The following is a 17,216-nucleotide window of genomic DNA, read 5'->3' on the forward strand; positions in this document are numbered from 1 at the left end:
ACCAAGAGTCGGACACGAATGAACAGATAGACCAGACCAAAAAATTTTCCTGTTAATCTGTTTGCTGATCCTATAATAATAATAATAATAATAATAATAATAATAGTAATAATTATAATAAGGAAATGAGGTCCAGGAAGTAAGTTTGAGATCTTTTCCATGCAAAGCCCTGTCTCTGAAGTGGAACATCCTCCTGTTTCAGCAACAGATGAAGCACATCTGTTTAATCCACTGGATTAAACTAAAATAAGTTTGGAATGTTTGAAGCTCAGCATATTAATATAAATTTAATAAATAAATAAATTGTTGAAGTCCAGCCATTGTCTTCGTACATTGTGTTAACTGGGCCATTGCATTAAGCCATCATGTGATTCAGTTATTTGGCCATCAGGGATGAGCAAATCAAGGGGGTGCTTCATTTAATGAGGTTCGAGCAAAGTACCCTATTGAAGCTGCTTCATAAAGCAACAGGGCCTCTTTGCTTTTAAGAGCAAAGCAAAATGGCGACGTTCTTTGTTTCTCATTTTGCCCAACTTCTTTGAAAAAGGAGGACACAAAACACCTCTCATGCCTCTGAAATGCAGATCATGATAAGATTCATATAGGCTTCTTTAATCAGTTTTAATGCCAAGAATTAGGAGTTAGAGTATACATTCTTGGGAACTAAGATAGGAACTTCCAGCCCTCTTTTATTAGTGAGTACATTAAGATGGGGTGTCTTTGAAGCTTTAGAAATTTTTTCCCTAGGCCATTGGCATGATGGGCTAAGAATCCATTTCTTTAATAATCCTGTAACAAACTTTCCCATCTGCTAATTCTTTGTTTAAAGATCCTCTTCCTCCTCTCTCAGCCTCAACTGAATCTCTCCCATAACCTTATCAAGGAAATAATATTGCGTTCTTCTCTCAGTGAAGAGAATTGTGTTGCCTTCAGGGGGTGAAGCTCTTTATCAAGGTGAATCCAAGCTGTGCTGTACAGTCTTATTAGGCACAGCATGTTATGTAAATTTAGCTGCCATGTTTTGTTAACTTGGATAAGGGGTTTCACATGCTGTATGAATCCAGCCATGCTCTACCTACAAAATAGAAACATTTGGAGCAGAACTGGGATTTGTTCCCACTTACCTTTTCTTGCTGTCCATCCATGCCTCTTCCATGTAGTTTTCTTGGCAGCAACATGGAACTTGTTTGCCACTACCTTCTAGTACAGTGTTTCTCAACTTTGGCAACTTTAAGACATGTGGACTTCAATTCCCAGAATTCTGGGAGTTGAAGTCCACATGTCTTAAAGTTGCCAAGGTTGAGAAACACTGTACTAGGATGTTTTTTTCAACTTTCCAGTCTAGTCTACAAACCTACTTATTCTGGTGGGCATCCATCCAGATACTAACCATGTGCCTCCATAATTTCCTCCTTAGAGAACATAAAAGCTCATCTAGATTCTACTAGTTGCTATGAAGGACTCCAGTTCATTGCCTGGTCTATCACCCAAAGCTTCACTGCTTCAAATTGTAAAGCAGGACCCAGGCCAGCAGCCGAAACCTATCTACCAACTATGCTTTTGTGCATCTATCTCAAAAGCCTTTCACAAAACAAGTTCTCCTATTTGTCATTGTAACTTGCCTCTTGGTGACAGTGCCTCTAAATTGCCTACATATCCATTTTTACAGTTAGGCTCCCCCACCAATTTTAATTAAAAAGCCATGTAAGAGTTATATCAATTCTCTGATGGCACTATAGTCCTTGCTACATAAAATAATAACGTTTTCTGATTAAATGTGTTTTGGGTGTTTATGTAAGTAGAGTAAAGATGTATTCCACATCATCTGTCATAGTTTAACTATGTTAAGGACATTTCTCCTGAATCTCGGCTGTAATAGTAAGAGCATATCCACTCTGGCAGTTTGCTTCATTGTGATTACTGCGCTCCAACAATTTCTGGAGGACAGAGATGGGTCTTGTTGTCCTCTACTTGGCCCAGGCCACTGTGAATATTGATGGAGTTTTTAAGGGTTAATAAAAGAACTCCAAGCAGCTAACAACATTCTTGCAAAGTGGAAGCATGAACCAAAAGAGAACTTGCGCATTAAGCTGAATTACGTTCAGAAATAAATTCAGTCTTCGCATAGTCCAACAGTGCACAATTTCCTAATTCTTCCAGGCACCTGAGGCAGAAGGTTTTATCCAAGCTCCTAAATCATCCAAACAAATAAGCACTGCAGTAAAGTGGATAGCTCATGGAAAGAAAAATAGTAATTTAAAAAATATTTCTGCTGGCTTTTGAAATAGTGATGCTCTGCAAGTCATCCATATGTTATAACCACTACACTACTGAGAAGTCCCTCTAACAAAAGCTACAATGGACTTTATCAAGCCAAATCTGGGAAAATGCAAGAAAGGAATGTTTATTTTAAAGATGCTGTTGGCCTGCACATTTATGCATATATTTTTTTTAACTTGGAAATATACAGAAAATGATTGGCAATTGTTTCCCTGGCATGGAAAGTTGGTTGGGTACAGCAAAGGGTAACTGCCCAGTGGAGGAGCTGTAGCAACCAGCAATCTAGACTGAATACCTGAGAAGACACTGATGAAGAATCCCAAGCCAGAAACCATTTTTTAAAGCCAGCATTAGCACAGGCCAGGAACAGCTTAAGGTGCAGTGTGGATATCTAGTAAATAGCGCACCAAGACTTAGGACATTTCACTTCCTGAGGCAGAGCAGCAAATGTTGCCCTTATATAACCAAGTCAAGGAGTTTAAAAGGAGCTTAAAAGAAGCCATCTCATTTTTCACCTGAACCAAATAATAAAATATCCACAGCTACCTTTTCTCATACCTGGAAGTAAAAGCACAAAACGTTAAGTCACCAGGAATTTGCTGCCCTTTCATGATACCTACAATCCCCTCCCTGAGGCCGCTACCTCACTCTACTGCCAACGTGGGGAATCTAAAACCCCAGGACTTCATGCAACTCCAAATGCATTTTATAATGGAAACCCAGGACCCCCTCCAAACACAGTTGCAGAAAATACATAACTCAGTTTCTGGCCACATATGAATGCTGATACTGGGATGCAAATGCTTCCCCCAGCCCCCAGTATTTAGTCCTCAAAGCACTTCAGGAACTGGTTGCAAGAGAATGGCTGATTGCTGGAAGTGTGCTTTCCCCCTCTTTGGAGGAAATAAACATCAAAAGGAAAAGGACAAGGACTTCTGTAGCCCTTAAAATAATAATAATAATGAAAAGTGCTCCCTAAAAAGCTCAGCCTAACCAAAGGAGCTCCTCCATACATTTAACCCCCCAAAACTGGGGAGAATAAAAATTTGCATGATAAGGCCCTGTTCACTTGGCATTATTGTCCAGCCCAAAAATATGAAGTGCAGACCCCTTGTCTCTTAATAGCCAATAGTTTTCCAGCTGTGTATCTAGGAATGAGGTGAATATTTCCAATAGGTCAGTTGACTATAACATGTAACTCCTGTGTTGTATCTGCTACACCAGTTCCTTGCAATTCCAAAAACAGGGTGTGGAGGAAGCCATACCAAGGATCAATGAAATTCCCAAAGAGAACCAAAGAAGGCCAGGTGGCAGTTGTGACAATGTAATTTCTGTGTCTGTGTGTGTGTGTGAACATTTAACATGAAGGAGAAGGCCTTTGTTCATATTGTCAGGACTGCCATCTTGTCTTCTTTTAACCATCCCCATGAATGCCACTTCCAAGGACCCACAGAATGTGGATTGGTTACTATGTATATTTCCCTCATGCACAAACACCCTTCCTACATTTCACTAGTTCTGAGGCTGATTCGTAAAGATTCAAGCAAGAGCTTTAGACTGCTATCAAGGAACATAAAGCAGCAGAGATTTGTAAGAATACTTGGGCCAGGCTTCATCTGAGCCAATAATACTGATAATACTTTGAACTGAGCCTGAAGCAGAAGCACTAAAATTGTATGTTTCCCTATTTTTATTCTGCCTTTTCCAACCTGATTGTAAAAGTCTGCGTGACCTGGTGAAAAAGGCTTCCTATTTCCCAGGAAATGTTACTTGAGCTTCTGGGATTGTACAAACCGAGTAACCCATTCCACCTCATGCTTGACTGCCACACCTTCATCCTCTGCAGAAACTTCAACACTTGTTTTGATGGTACCACTTTCCAAGTCCACATATGTTTGCGCAGAATCTATGTTCACCAGAGCTCCCTCACCCAGGAATTCTTCAATATACTCATAATAATCGTCACTGTTGTTAGTATGGGAATCTCTTTGCTGGCAGAACTCTTCCTGTGAATTATGCACACTGATATCTGGGCAGCATGGATTTTTCATGTACGGAGGTGATCTTTCAGCTTCTCTGTTGTTTTGTTTGGGACACAGCAAACAAAAATCTTCACCCATCTTGCCTTCAACTGCAGTAGTACAAAGTTGGGCTTCTTTTCCTACACCTTGATGTGCATCTGCATAATTTTCAATAATCCTGGATTGAGTTTGATTTGATGACCTTTTGTTGACATTTTCACAATCTCTTGGATTCACCCCATAGATACCTGGAAGCTCAGTTTCTCTTGCCTTCGGACTACAGCTTGATAGGACTTCATTGGAAATAGTATTGACTAAGACTCCCTCTTTGGGGGAAAGTAAGAGATATGTGTCCCAAGTATAGTCTTGTCCTTCTTTAAACGAATGGTTGGAAATATCACTTAACGCATTTCTACCAATTTGTTCTTCCTGTCTATTCATCAGAAGATACTGATCTGAAAGTTCTGTACTAGGAATGGTTTCCTCTGGGGAATTTTCTTCCATGACAGTGTTGTCATCCATGCACATCTGCTGTTGGTACATCTCATTCCCAGTCTGTACTCCCATTTCAGCATTATAGTTATCTTCCACAGTACTTACTGTGTCTTCTGTTCCCTTGAAGCACCTGAGAATAATCTGGCTCAGTAAGGGGTCAGGGTCATTTAATTTTCCTTTCTCTTCCATTCTACTATGCCACATTAATTGGGCCCAGCAGCGGGCAGTGGCTTTTCAGCCGATGAAAATCTCTTCCCTACCCTCCTGTCTTGTTCTCTTCCTGTGGACCAGTGTTTATCTCCCCTCACAAAGATATAAGTAATGAAACTTGAGAACTACTATTTTCCCTTGTATTGTTCCAGATGTCCAAAGTCTTGGCCTTATTCTTCCTGGCTCATTGTTCAAATAGTTTCTAAGTTTTCATGGTCCTTCTATTAAAGCAAAATGCTTTAAACTTCTGCTCTCATCGTGGAATGGTGTCTTTGCTTTTCCCTCTAACTGATAACCTGTTCTGGAAGCTTCCAGAGACTATTACCACCATAGTTATGACATCACAATGGCTTTTCATCTCCATCTCTGGACCTGACAATGATTTTTAGTAGCTGGAAAGCAGGATGGTTCTCACAAATTGCCATTGGTCTTATCGTTTTTCACATACTAGGAGATTGCTCAGAAAATGGCTGATACTGAAGGGGCAAGAAGAAAACTAGATGATTTCTCCATTTCATTAACGATTTGAGAACAGTACCATGAGCATATGGTATTTTGAGCATTGAAATGGTCTTCTAAAGCTTGTTTTTAAGTTTATCAGTATCAACACTGAATTCTTGGAATTTCATTGAAGGATGAGAATGTTCAGATTGCTGGAGAAATGGTGATGCAATGAAAGATACACATCTATACACAATAGGAGTATAATCATTTTTATCTATAAACTTTAAAATCCACTTTACATTAGTAAAAACAAATCCCATAGTAGAGTTGTTGTTCTATTTTTCTCCTTTGAAGGACTGAAAGGAAGCTGGGGAGAAATAGCCTTTCAAAATTATTTACCAACTTTATGTTCAAAGGAATTGAACAAATGACTTCTCCCAATTTTTCCAGGGGAGAAAAAAATTTCCCAATTTTTTTTTCAACAGCATTGCTATTAAGATAAGTGTCCAATGAAAGACAGGACTTCACACTCACCTCGAAACTGAACAAGTGCAAGATTTCCACTCAACCCATTCAAAGTTTTCTGAAATATTCTTTTTCATTTGAAAAAGTTCTAAAATAAATTTGTCAAACTGTCATTGCCAGTTCTGAGGAGGAGGAGGAGGAGGAGGAGGAGGAGGGGGAGATGTCAGAGGACTCTCTGGAACAGCAGCCAGCCTCAGAAAGCAGCAGGGAGACACCTGGGGCTGATTTGGGTGCAGAACCTCTGGAGAAGTTGGAAGCAGCAGAAGCTAAGGGGTCTGATCCAGGACCTCCGCCCAGTCCTAAGGCACATAAGGCTAAGCAAAGGGCAGAATAGATTGCTTCCACCTTGGGGTGGGGGGGCCTCTATTTTAGAGTGACAGCTAGCAAGCAACCCTTCATTGGGAACAACTGCTCCATTTACTGGAATCTCTGTCCATTGCACCCTGAACTCCTGCCTCTGAAAACCCTATGCTTTCGAGCCCGGCCCAGCTGATGACCAATGCTGACTCTCTGACTTCTGGACTGTGCCCTGACAGTGCTTCTGTCTGCTACTTGGAACTTTTGCTTACTGGGATCTTGCTTGTAAGTTTCCAAGCGATGTGGGGGACTACAGGTAGTCCTTGTTTAATGACACTAATTGGGACTGGAATTTCTGTCGCCAAGCGAAGCGGTTGTTAGGTGAAATATCTCATGACCGCACCACTTAATGACAGCAGTTCCAGTAGTCCTGGTTGTGGTCATTAGGCCGGGACCTAATTGTTAGGTGAGGACCTCACGCTTCTCCTGTCCCGCTGCGCTTGCCTTTGCTTCAACATCCCCCCCCATCTCCCCACCATTTCTGCCCTTCTGGCCACCCTGCAGTCTGCTGCCCCACCACTCCCGCTGCCCTGCACCCTGCCCTCACCCCCACCACCCTGAACTCCACCACCTGGCCACTCTCTGCTGCCCCAGCTGGCCTTTGCTGTCTTCTTCCTTCCACTGCTGACAAAGCACGCCCACCCTGGCCCTTCGTGAGGCAGCTGCAGGCTTTGGGAAGGCCTTGCGTGGACAGGAGCTAGGCCAGGCATACCTCATCAGCAGCAGGAGGAAGAAGACGTCAAAGGTCCTGTGGGGGCAGTGGGGGGTGGCAGGGGGCAGCAAGGGTGGCAGAGTGCAGGACGGCGGTGGCAGCAGGGGTGGGGGGGTAAAAGGTGGAGTGTAGGGGCAGCAGAGGGTGGGGCAGCCAAAAGGGCAGAGGTGGGGGGGAGATAGGTGAGCGAAGAGAGTTGAAGCACACCCTGCAGTCATAAATGCAGCCAAGCACCTGAATTTTGATCACGTGACTGCAGGGGTGCTGCGACGGTCGTAACTTCGAGGACTGGTCGTAAATGCCATTTGTTCAGTGCCATCGTAAGTTCAAATGGTCATGGAACAAATGGTTGTTAAGCCAGGACTCCCTGTATTTGAGACTGTGTGTGCATCTGCATACACGCCTGCCTGCTGCTGCTGAAATTACTCAGCCAGGTAAAGCCTTGAACTGTACTCCTTGTGCATGTTTGTGTGAAGGCCTGGGACAGGACACAAACTGAATTTCCATGCCCAGTCTTAGCACTGACCATGGAAGGGAAAAATCTGACTTTGGAAACCCCTTCTAGCCAAGATAGGTTCTTTGTGACACTGGAATTCCAAAATGGAAAACAGGGAAATGGTAACTTGTTAGTGGTAGGCTGTGTTTTGTTTCTGGAAGGGAACATTGTCCCGTTGTACTGAAAGCCCTCATAGCAACTCAATACACATCCAGTCAGAGTCCAATCTCATAATATATGAATCGCTTTTCAAAAACTGCTAGAATCCCCACTCTTGTTTTCTTTCATACTCACTCTACTATCAGGAGTTCTGTAAATAATTCTTGCCAATAAACAAGGGTTTTGTTTGCTGTGTGTGTGAGAGAGAAAGATAAGTCCTTGTCATCAAACTCTCGGAAGAAAAATATTTATTTTTTCAAGAACTGTATATGACTACTCATCTTCACAAATGACTCTGGCCAGCTCACAATCCCAAACAATTAAAAAAAAAAACAGTGTTAAGTACAACTACAAAGACATTCGATCAACCCAGAATGCAAAACACAAAAGCCAAGCCCTCTTAAACATAATTCGCGGTCAACACATTCCCCAATGTTGGGCTCCACTAGCAACTCACCTCTAACCCCTGTGAGAAAAGCCAGGTTTTCACACCCCCCAGAAGGCCAACAGGGTCAGGGCAGTCCAGATCACCAGATGGAGGCTGTTCCGTATGGCGGATGCTAGAAGAAAGCCGGCCTGTCTCCTGGCTCCCACAATATGGCATATTTCCCTGAGCAGACCCACAGCATGCCTCCCTTGCCAGATCTGACAGAATGGGCAGAAACAACTGGGGAGAGGTGGACCTGCAAGTAACCTGGCCCTGTGCCATGTAAGGTTTTAAAGGTGGTAACCTTTCTCTGCTATTTATTCAGGAGAAAAAAATTAGATAGATAGATAGATAGATAGATAGATAGATAGATAGATAGATAGATAGATAGATAGATAGATAGATAGATAGATAGAAAGAAAATTCCCTTCTCACCCCTATGGGTGGTATGTGTCTTCCTCAACTTCGGGCCTGGGAGTCTGAGGGTTCTGCGCAGGATCTCAGCTGTTCCTAGCACTGTACTCTTCTGGACAGAGAGCTCTGATGTGGCTCCTGGGATCTGTTGGGGCCCCTCTCCCAGCTTGGGAATCACAGCCCTGAAGGCTCCTACCACCACTGGGGCCACTTTGGCCTTCACTTTCCACATCCTCTCTAGTTCCTCCTTCAGGCCCTGGTACTTTGCCAGCTTCTCATCCTCCTTCTTCCTGATGTTGCTGTCACTTGGCACCGCTACATTGCATGTAGATATATAAATATATAGATATATATAGATATATACGTGCATGCAATCAGGCTTATGCTCTGCTGTATTTCTCATAGGTCATCCCTCTTCCTAGTGGTTCCTTTCTTAAATGCTAGCTCACCTGCTGTTTTTGGAACAAGAATGGATTCCTTCAACCAAGCTGTCAGGTGAAAAATAAAGGCCATAAGCCACATTTGAGTGGAAAGACAGAACTTCAGAATTCCCTTTCTCTCTGCAAGGGACGAAAGAGAAAGAAGCTAGCTGCAAGCCCCCCCGCCTTTCCCCCCACTTTAAGAGTTTACCCTGAGTAAGGGAATATACAGCATTCTGAGGCTACGTGAGAGACGTGCAATCTAGCTGTGCAGTAATGGAGTCAGGTTCGTCACATTTCTACCTTTTTTATTTAATTTTGTCCTCCCCCCAGAGGGTCTGAGTCGGGGAGCCAGGGACTCTTCAGTCCAAGGAGACCCATCCCAGCGTCCTCTTCCGGGGGGTAGTGTGACTGGGGGTCCTTGTCCATTTCCGATTCACTATCAGAGGACCATCCCAAGAGTGGTGTTTTCTCCATACCTACAGCAGTGACCAGGTGTTGAACAGCAAGCTTTGTCTCGGATACCTCTGAGTCCAATGTATGAAGTCTCTGCTTTAAGAAGCGGAGAACGCGACCCAGCACACAGGGGCCTATGGTGCATACGAGAATCAATAACAGGAGGGGCCCCAACAGAGTGGACAACAGTGTGGTTAGCCACGGAGAAATGCTAAACATATTCTGATACCATGACATGGATTGTTGGCGCTCCAATTCCCTTGTTTTTAAACGGGAATTGAGCTCTTTCATAGAGTCCAATACTACTCCTGAGTTGTCGGCATAAAAACAGCAGTCTTCCTTTAGAGCAACACACAGTCCCCCTTGTTTGAGGAACAGAAGGTCGAGACCCCTACGATTTTGCAAAACCACTTCGGATAGAGAGGTAAGGGAATCTTGTAGCGCCACAATAGATTGTTCGATGGCGCGAAGGTCAGTGTCAATGATAGCACTAAGGTGACGCAGGTTCTGATCATTGACAACAAGGGCTGACACACCGGTGGCGGCTCCGGCCGCACCTAAGCCCAGTAGGACTGATAAAGTTACAGCAGTCACTACTTCGCGCTTAGCCTTGAGGGGATAATGAGGGGGCTCTAAAATGGAGAGAAGTTCGTCAGGGGAATAGATAGAAATCTTGGGGAGTAGGAGCACCTGAATACAAAAGGCGTTAGTTTGTAACAAGGTATCACCATATACACATGCGGTGAGGCCAGAAGAACATGCCCAAACAGAGTTGTTCCCAGGGATAAAGTATTGCCCTGTCAATCGGGCAGAGATATTACCAGAGGTAGTGTAGAGTACACCGTAGCCACCATGGCCGGTGTGACCGTTGATGTTCAAGCGATTCTTTGGAAGATAGAGGGCACAGTGATCATGAGAAGAATTAAGGCAATATTGAATATAGTTAGCAGGAACACGGCCAAGGCAGCAGCCCTGCCCTATTATAGAGGTGATAGTCAACGTGGTGTTTTGCCAGCGGCAGGAGGCGGCTGAGGTAGAGTTTCGGATAGGGTCAGGAGAACCGACTGCTTCATAGAATGGTGGGGAGGAAGACAAGCAAAGCCAACATCGAGATGTGTTAGAAGCGGTGTGAACAAGGGAAAAGGAGGAGTTAAGAAGAGAGACAAGGGGGTTTTTTTGTTTGGTGAGGGGTTTAAGAAAGGTGGAGTGAATGTCGTCGGCATTGGGCCCAACAGGTGGGGACTGAGGGAGAGTGACCTGTCGTTGAATGTAGAATATGTTGCCGTAATGATACCCGGGCCATCCGGCATATATACGACCTCCCCATTTTACACCTGAGTCCCAGGCATTCCCCTGAGCTTTTCCTGCAGCAGTGAATTGTACAATAACCGGATTACATCTATTCCAACCCCCCTGTCCTGCCGCATTCTTTTTGGTTGCGGTGCACCTAATGTCCTTTCTCAACCGAGTGAGGGTGATGTAATCAGTCTTATATGGAGGGGTCCAGTAGATGTAGCCAGTGGAAACGCAGGACCAAGATTTGCAAAAGTAATCTGCTATGCCTCCGCAGTCGTGCACGTGATCAGGGCTGGTGTCATGTCCTGGGCACACATACAGGGGATACCTTTTAACGGTGGAGTGGCTGGGCTCTGGGAAGCCGTCCAGCCTCCTGTAGGCTGTCACTCCTAAAAGCATTTCTGAAAAGTCAAAATACAGGTTAGGGAAACAAGATATAATTGGGCTATAACAAAAGGAGGTATTCAGGATCTGTCCCAAGGCATCGCGGATTGTCCAGGTGATATTGTAAGGGCGATGCGATCCCTGGGCGTCAAATGCCAGTAGGCGTCGTCCCTGCCAACGGGCGGGCTCAGGAAGGGAGAGTAAAAATAAGGTGAGCGTAAGGCGAGATGAGGTGGCGAACCCCTTAATTAATTTTGTTATTTCACAGTGATATTGTCCTAGATCGGTCAACTGTACGTTGGTGATAGCAAGGGTAGTTTGGCGAAAGTGATAAGTGATGGAGTAGGAATCGCCATCTTGGAGAAGAGTGTTGTTGCGAAACCAGCGCCAGAAGGTGCCTTTTCTTTTGATGGGAGAGCGTTGAAGACATTCCATGGCGTTGGATGCTGAGCTGCGGCCAATGGTGGCAGGGTAGCGTAAACGATGGGTTCGAATGAGAGAGGTTGTTTTAGGGTTCGTTGTGAGGGGAGCAGAGATGGAAGAGAGATAACAGAGAAGGAGGGTCAAGAAGGTGCTTGTCAGGAGACTGCCCATGATATGGCCGGATGCAGCGAGCAGGAACCCAGAGCACTCGATCAGGAAGTTGCACAGCAGCGTAGCCTTTTCCCCAGGTGACGAGTTGCGCAGGGCCTTTCCACTCAGGGCTGGGCAGTTGCCTAAAATAAACAAGGGGGCGGGAAGAGGGAACTACTGGCTTGGAAAAGTGTCGAGATGCAGCCGTAGCAGGGGGGGTACCGGTAAGATTAAGGAAATTCAAGGTAAACAAGGTGAGATTAAGGATATTTTGTAACATCGGGAGGCTTGGGGGGCCTAAGGCCTTTTTCCCCGTTTGCCGATCAAGGGCATTCTTTAGGGTCTGGTTAGCCCTTTCCACAATAGCCTGACCTTGGCTGTTGAATGGTATACCGAATCTGTGAGTAATGGACCACTTACGGCAAAACTCAGCAAAGGGAGTGCTGACGTAAGCGGGGCCATTGTCAGTTTTCAAAGTTTTGGGACATCCCGATGTGACGAAAGTGCGAATACAATGATTGATTACGTTTTTCGTGGCTTCTCCTCTTTGCAAAGTTGCCAGGATGAATCCCGAATAAGTATCCACAGATACATGGATATACTTCCAAGGTGCAAAAGAGGGATAATGAGTGACATCCATCTGCCATGTGTCACAAGCATGGACACCCCTGGGATTAACTCCCTCAGGGATGCACTTTGCCTGCAAACTGCAGGTTGGACATTGTTGAAGAATGGCGGTAGCTTCTTGATATGTAATGCCAAATTGGCGCACCAAGGCTTTTTTATTTTGATGGAAATAAGCATGGCTGTCCCCTGCTGAAAGTGGCGGAGGAAGAGGGGAAGAGGCCATAATTTTGCAAGCCTCATCTGCCATGTGGTTGCCTTCGGACAGGAAACCGGGTAGCTGTTGGTGGCTTCTAATATGCGCTACAAACAAAGGGGATGTTCTGTCCTTCAGGAGAGTTTGAAGCTGCAAAAAAAGCGTCATGAGAGAGGGGGGGGTAACAGGGGAAATATATGCATCAAACATGGCCACAGCCATTTGAGTGACATACATACTATCTAATATAACATTCAAAGGCTGTTCTGGGAAAAGAGACAAGGCTAGCAAAAAGGCGGCTAACTCAGCCTGTTGGGCAGATGCTTGTGGGCCTGTTAGGCGTTTATGCCATTTGCAATTATTTTGCCATGTACAAGCCCCTATGGTTTTGGAGCCGTCTGTAAAAACAGTGAGGGCTTCCTTGAGTGGCTGCTGAACGAACGGCGAGGTTAGTGTAAAGGGTACTGTTCGCAACAGTTGCAATCGAGGATCAGGGGGAAGATGGCATGACACCTGGCCACACCAGTCCTCCAAGGCATCCTGCAGTGCAGTGGAGTTTTGTAGGAGGGGTTCCCATTGAGTAACCTTAAGGGGAATGTACAGGGTGGAAACATCCAGTCCCATTAGGGCTCTAATCCTCTTCCGGCCTTTCTCAACAAGAGAGGCCATTTGTGCTGCTCTGGTGATGATGGATGTCTTAGGTGTGTGTGGCAAGTGTAGCCATTCTAAAATATGTAGATGTTTGTTATCAGACGTTTGGACGATGATGGCAGTTAATAATTGATGTGTTGAAAGAATGGCAAGAGAGGGTGGTTTGTCAGTGAGCGCACGGTCCACCCATTGGGTCGTAAGGACGGCATTGACCTGTTGTAGGGCGTGCAATTGTTGTTCTGTAAGGTATACCTTGTCAGCTGGGTTTGTCAAACCCACTAACGCTTGGAATAAAGGTGATAACATGGGTGTAGTTAAAGCAAGGTATGCGCGGGCCCAGTTAATGACCCCCAGACATTGTTGTAATTGGACCAAGGTGGTCGGCTGGGGAAGCGTGAGCATAGGTAGAAGTGGGGCAGCTGTGGAGGCTAAAACTTTGTGGCCTAGATATTGCATTGGATAACGAGACTGGACCTTTTCTGGTGCAACGTGCAACCCTGCCGTTGCTAGGGTGGCTAAAAGAATAGGAAAAGTTTTTTGAACTGTCCCTTTCGGGCCCTCAGCAGCGACTAAAATGTCATCCATATAATGATACACAAGAAAATGCGGAAATTGGGATCTATAGGGTTGCAATGCTTTATCGACAAAAAATTGGCACATTGTGGGTGAGTTCAACATGCCTTGTGGGAGGACCTTCCACTGGTACCGAGCAGTAGGCTTTGAATTGTTAAGTTCCGGTACCGTAAATGCGAAAATAATTCTGTCCTTTTGTGCCAAAGGTATGGAAAAAAAACAATCCTTGAGGTCTATTACAATAAGGTCGTGTCCTTCCGGAATCAAGTTGGGGTTGGGAAGTCCACACTGCAAAGGTCCCATGGGCTGAAGGATGGTGTTGATAGCCCTAAGATCCTGTAGGAGGCGCCATTTGCCAGACTTCTTTTTGATGACAAATACCAGAGTATTGTATGGGCTGGTGGAGGTTTCGATATGGCCTTCAATTAACTGCTGTTGGACCAAGATATGTAAGGCGTCCAGTTTCTCTTTGGTGAGTGGCCATTGATCAACCCATACCGGCACAGAGGTTTTGAGAGAGAGAGAGAGAGACCCTGAAGGGTCCTGTAAAGCCATTAGGGAAGTTGAATAAAAGCGTGGAACTGTGAAAGCAAGTCACGGCCCCATAGGTTACAGTGCAAAGGCAAGATATAAGGCTTTAGATACGCTGTAATATGAGAATGAGCAGTCACAGCAGAAAGCCAATGAGAGCTGACCTTAGCGGCCTGTGCTCCGCCTACTCCTTGCACCGAGGAGGCTTCAGCGATAGGCCAGGAGGAGGGCCATTCAGCGGAACGAATGACAGAGACGTCGGCGCCGGTGTCAATCAAGCCTTCGAAAGAGCGACCATTTAGTGTGACAAGGAGGGTGGGTTTAGAGGTTTGGACTGGTTGCTGCAAGGCAAACAATGATGGCATATCAGGAGAAGGGAGAAGTATGAGCGTGGCGACAATTGTTCCTTTATTTAAGGAAAAGCACCTATCTCCCACTCCTGCCAGAGCAATTTGTGTCAAATCTGATGAATCATACAAATAGGGAGCAGCAACCATTCCCTCAAGCGTAAGCGAGGAGTTGGGAATAAGCAAAGCAGGGGTAAGAGGAGGGAGGGGTTTATGCAGCGTGACAACAAGAGGAAGGGAAAGGACAGCCCCCGGATCGTCATACAAAAGATCCTCTGCCAACTCCACAGGGAAGCTGGTGATGGGTAATTCAGCCTTTGGGGCGGGGTTAGCTGACAACCCCCGATCTAGTTTTCCGAAGGCTGGTGAGGGGAGGAGTTATTGCGACATTGCGAGGCCCAATGATAGCCTTTGCGGCACCTGGGACAAGGAGTTTTAGGTTTGGAGGGGGGGGGCGGCCCCCTTTGAGTGGAAGGGGGCGCCCCACCTCCCCCGGGTGCACGGCATTGATTCTTAAAGTGGCCCGGCTTCCCACAATTGAAGCAATTTCCATGACGAGTGATTGCGAGGGCTTCCGGGGAATGGAGCTGAGGGGAGGGGTTAGTAGAAGGCAGCGAGGTGGTAATGGCGGCAGCGAGAGCGCTCACTTTGTGAGAGGTGGTACCAACGATTCTGCAGAGTTGCAGGAAGTCTGCAAGCTTTACACCCGGTTGATTGACTGCGGGTTGCAGAATGGTCTGGCAGTCATGATTAGCGTTAGAGAAAGCAAGTTTCATTAGCAGCTCATGTTTAGCCGTGGCATTATCAATTTGTCGGTCTAAAGCAATCTGAAGGCGACTTATGAAGGAAGCATATGGTTCATTTGGTTCTTGCATTATTTTCAAAAACGTTTGGGTGGATTGAGAGTCGGAATCATCCACTCTTTTGAGAGCATTCATGGCGCACATGTGAATAATAGCAAAACAACGACGGGGGGAGTTCTGTTGCTGGACTAAGGTTGCGAATTGTCCCTTTCCTAATAATTGATTTGCGGTCACCCCTGCGGGAAGACCTCTTCTAATTTCTACTTCCACCCCTTTGTCGTATTCAGATTGCCACACAACGTATTGCGCCGGGGTCATAAGCATAGAAAAAAGCATTTTCCAATCATACAATAACATAACAGTGTTAGCAGTAACTAAAGAGTCTAAAACTCCCCTAGTAAAAGGAGAGTGCAAGCCGTAGGTGGTTACAGCATCTTTGATTTGTTTCAAAACCTTAAGTTCAATATTGTTATACAAATTTCCTCCCGCCGCCCCTAGGCCGATGGTCATGGGAAAGGCAGAGGGACTCTCCATTTCCAATGAGAGGGGGGAGGAGAGGAGTTCAGTGATGGCGCCTCCTAGGGGGTGGTGTTGAGGGGATCCGGGGGTTGGAGCTGAAGGGGGAGGAGGAACGGCTGGGTATGGAGGGGGTGGTGGTGAGGCAGCATCGAGATGGGCGGCAAGAGGGGGTGGGGTTTTTGGGCCGGGAGGAGAAGGGCAAGTTTCCGGGGAAGACGGGGGAGGGTAAAGAGTGTTGATGGCCGCCATAACAGCCTTCCAGGCAGTCAGAATAGGCACGGGTGCTCGTGGGGTATCATGAAAATATTTTCCTATCCTTTCCCAAGTGGATGCTTTGAGCGACCCCTCTGAAGGATAGACAGGGCAGTGTCTGTCCATGTACAGTAGGAGTTGAGTCACCGATTTTTTTGAAATGGGAAAGATGGTCGTACCGTTAGCCTTTTGACAAGAGTTAGCCTTCTTCACTAAATCATAAAGTTCGTCCCTATGAACTGACGAAACTTTGGAGAGTGGGGAGCCCATTACTTACGATTGCAGAGCCTTTTCCAGGTGCGTAGTAACGAGAGTGAAGGCAGTGCACCTCTAGACAGAGATCACACCGTGAGACCGAAGGGATCCCGGACGAGCCCCCAGTTGTCGCGTCACGCGACCAGTCCTTCGCCCTTCGGTCTATGGGATTCCCTGGGGGGGAATGAGCCAACGATTCCCTCGCAAGGGTGAGGTCGAAAAAACAACGGTAGGCACAGGATTCTTTTGTGTGTGGTGAGTGACGCTACATCTCAGGAGGTTGCTGGTACTGCCTCCTGGTGCCACGCCCCCACCTCCTTTTATTCAGCAGTTCTATCAGGGCGGGGGAGTGAGTACAAAGAGAATAGGGAAATACAAGTCATGCCCTGAGGCTACGTGAGAGACATGCAATCTAGCTGTGCAGTAATGGAGTCAGGTACGTCACACCTTGCTAAGTGTTCTTTTTTTTTTTTCTTTAGTCACTAAGGCAACGTTTCTCAACCCTGGCAACTTTAAGATGTGTGGACCTCAATTCCCAGAATTCCCCAGCCAGCCATTCTTGGAGTTGAAGTCCACACATCTTAAAGTTGCCAAGGTTGAGAAACACTGCACTAAGGAGAAGAGAAACTCTCCAAAAGGGACTAAGGAAAAACTCTCTGCAAAGGACTCAGGGGAAAGAAGCTCTCCATGAGGGACTAAATTTGAAAACCCCTTGTGGAAAAGTTTTTTGTTTTTTGTTTTACCTCTCAGGTCCCATTGGTTTGATGAAGGACTGGACCCCTCACTAATGCAGCTGG

The sequence above is a fragment of the Candoia aspera genome, chromosome 1 (assembly GCF_035149785.1).
Source record: "Candoia aspera isolate rCanAsp1 chromosome 1, rCanAsp1.hap2, whole genome shotgun sequence".
Classification (NCBI taxonomy): Eukaryota; Metazoa; Chordata; class Lepidosauria; order Squamata; family Boidae; genus Candoia; species Candoia aspera.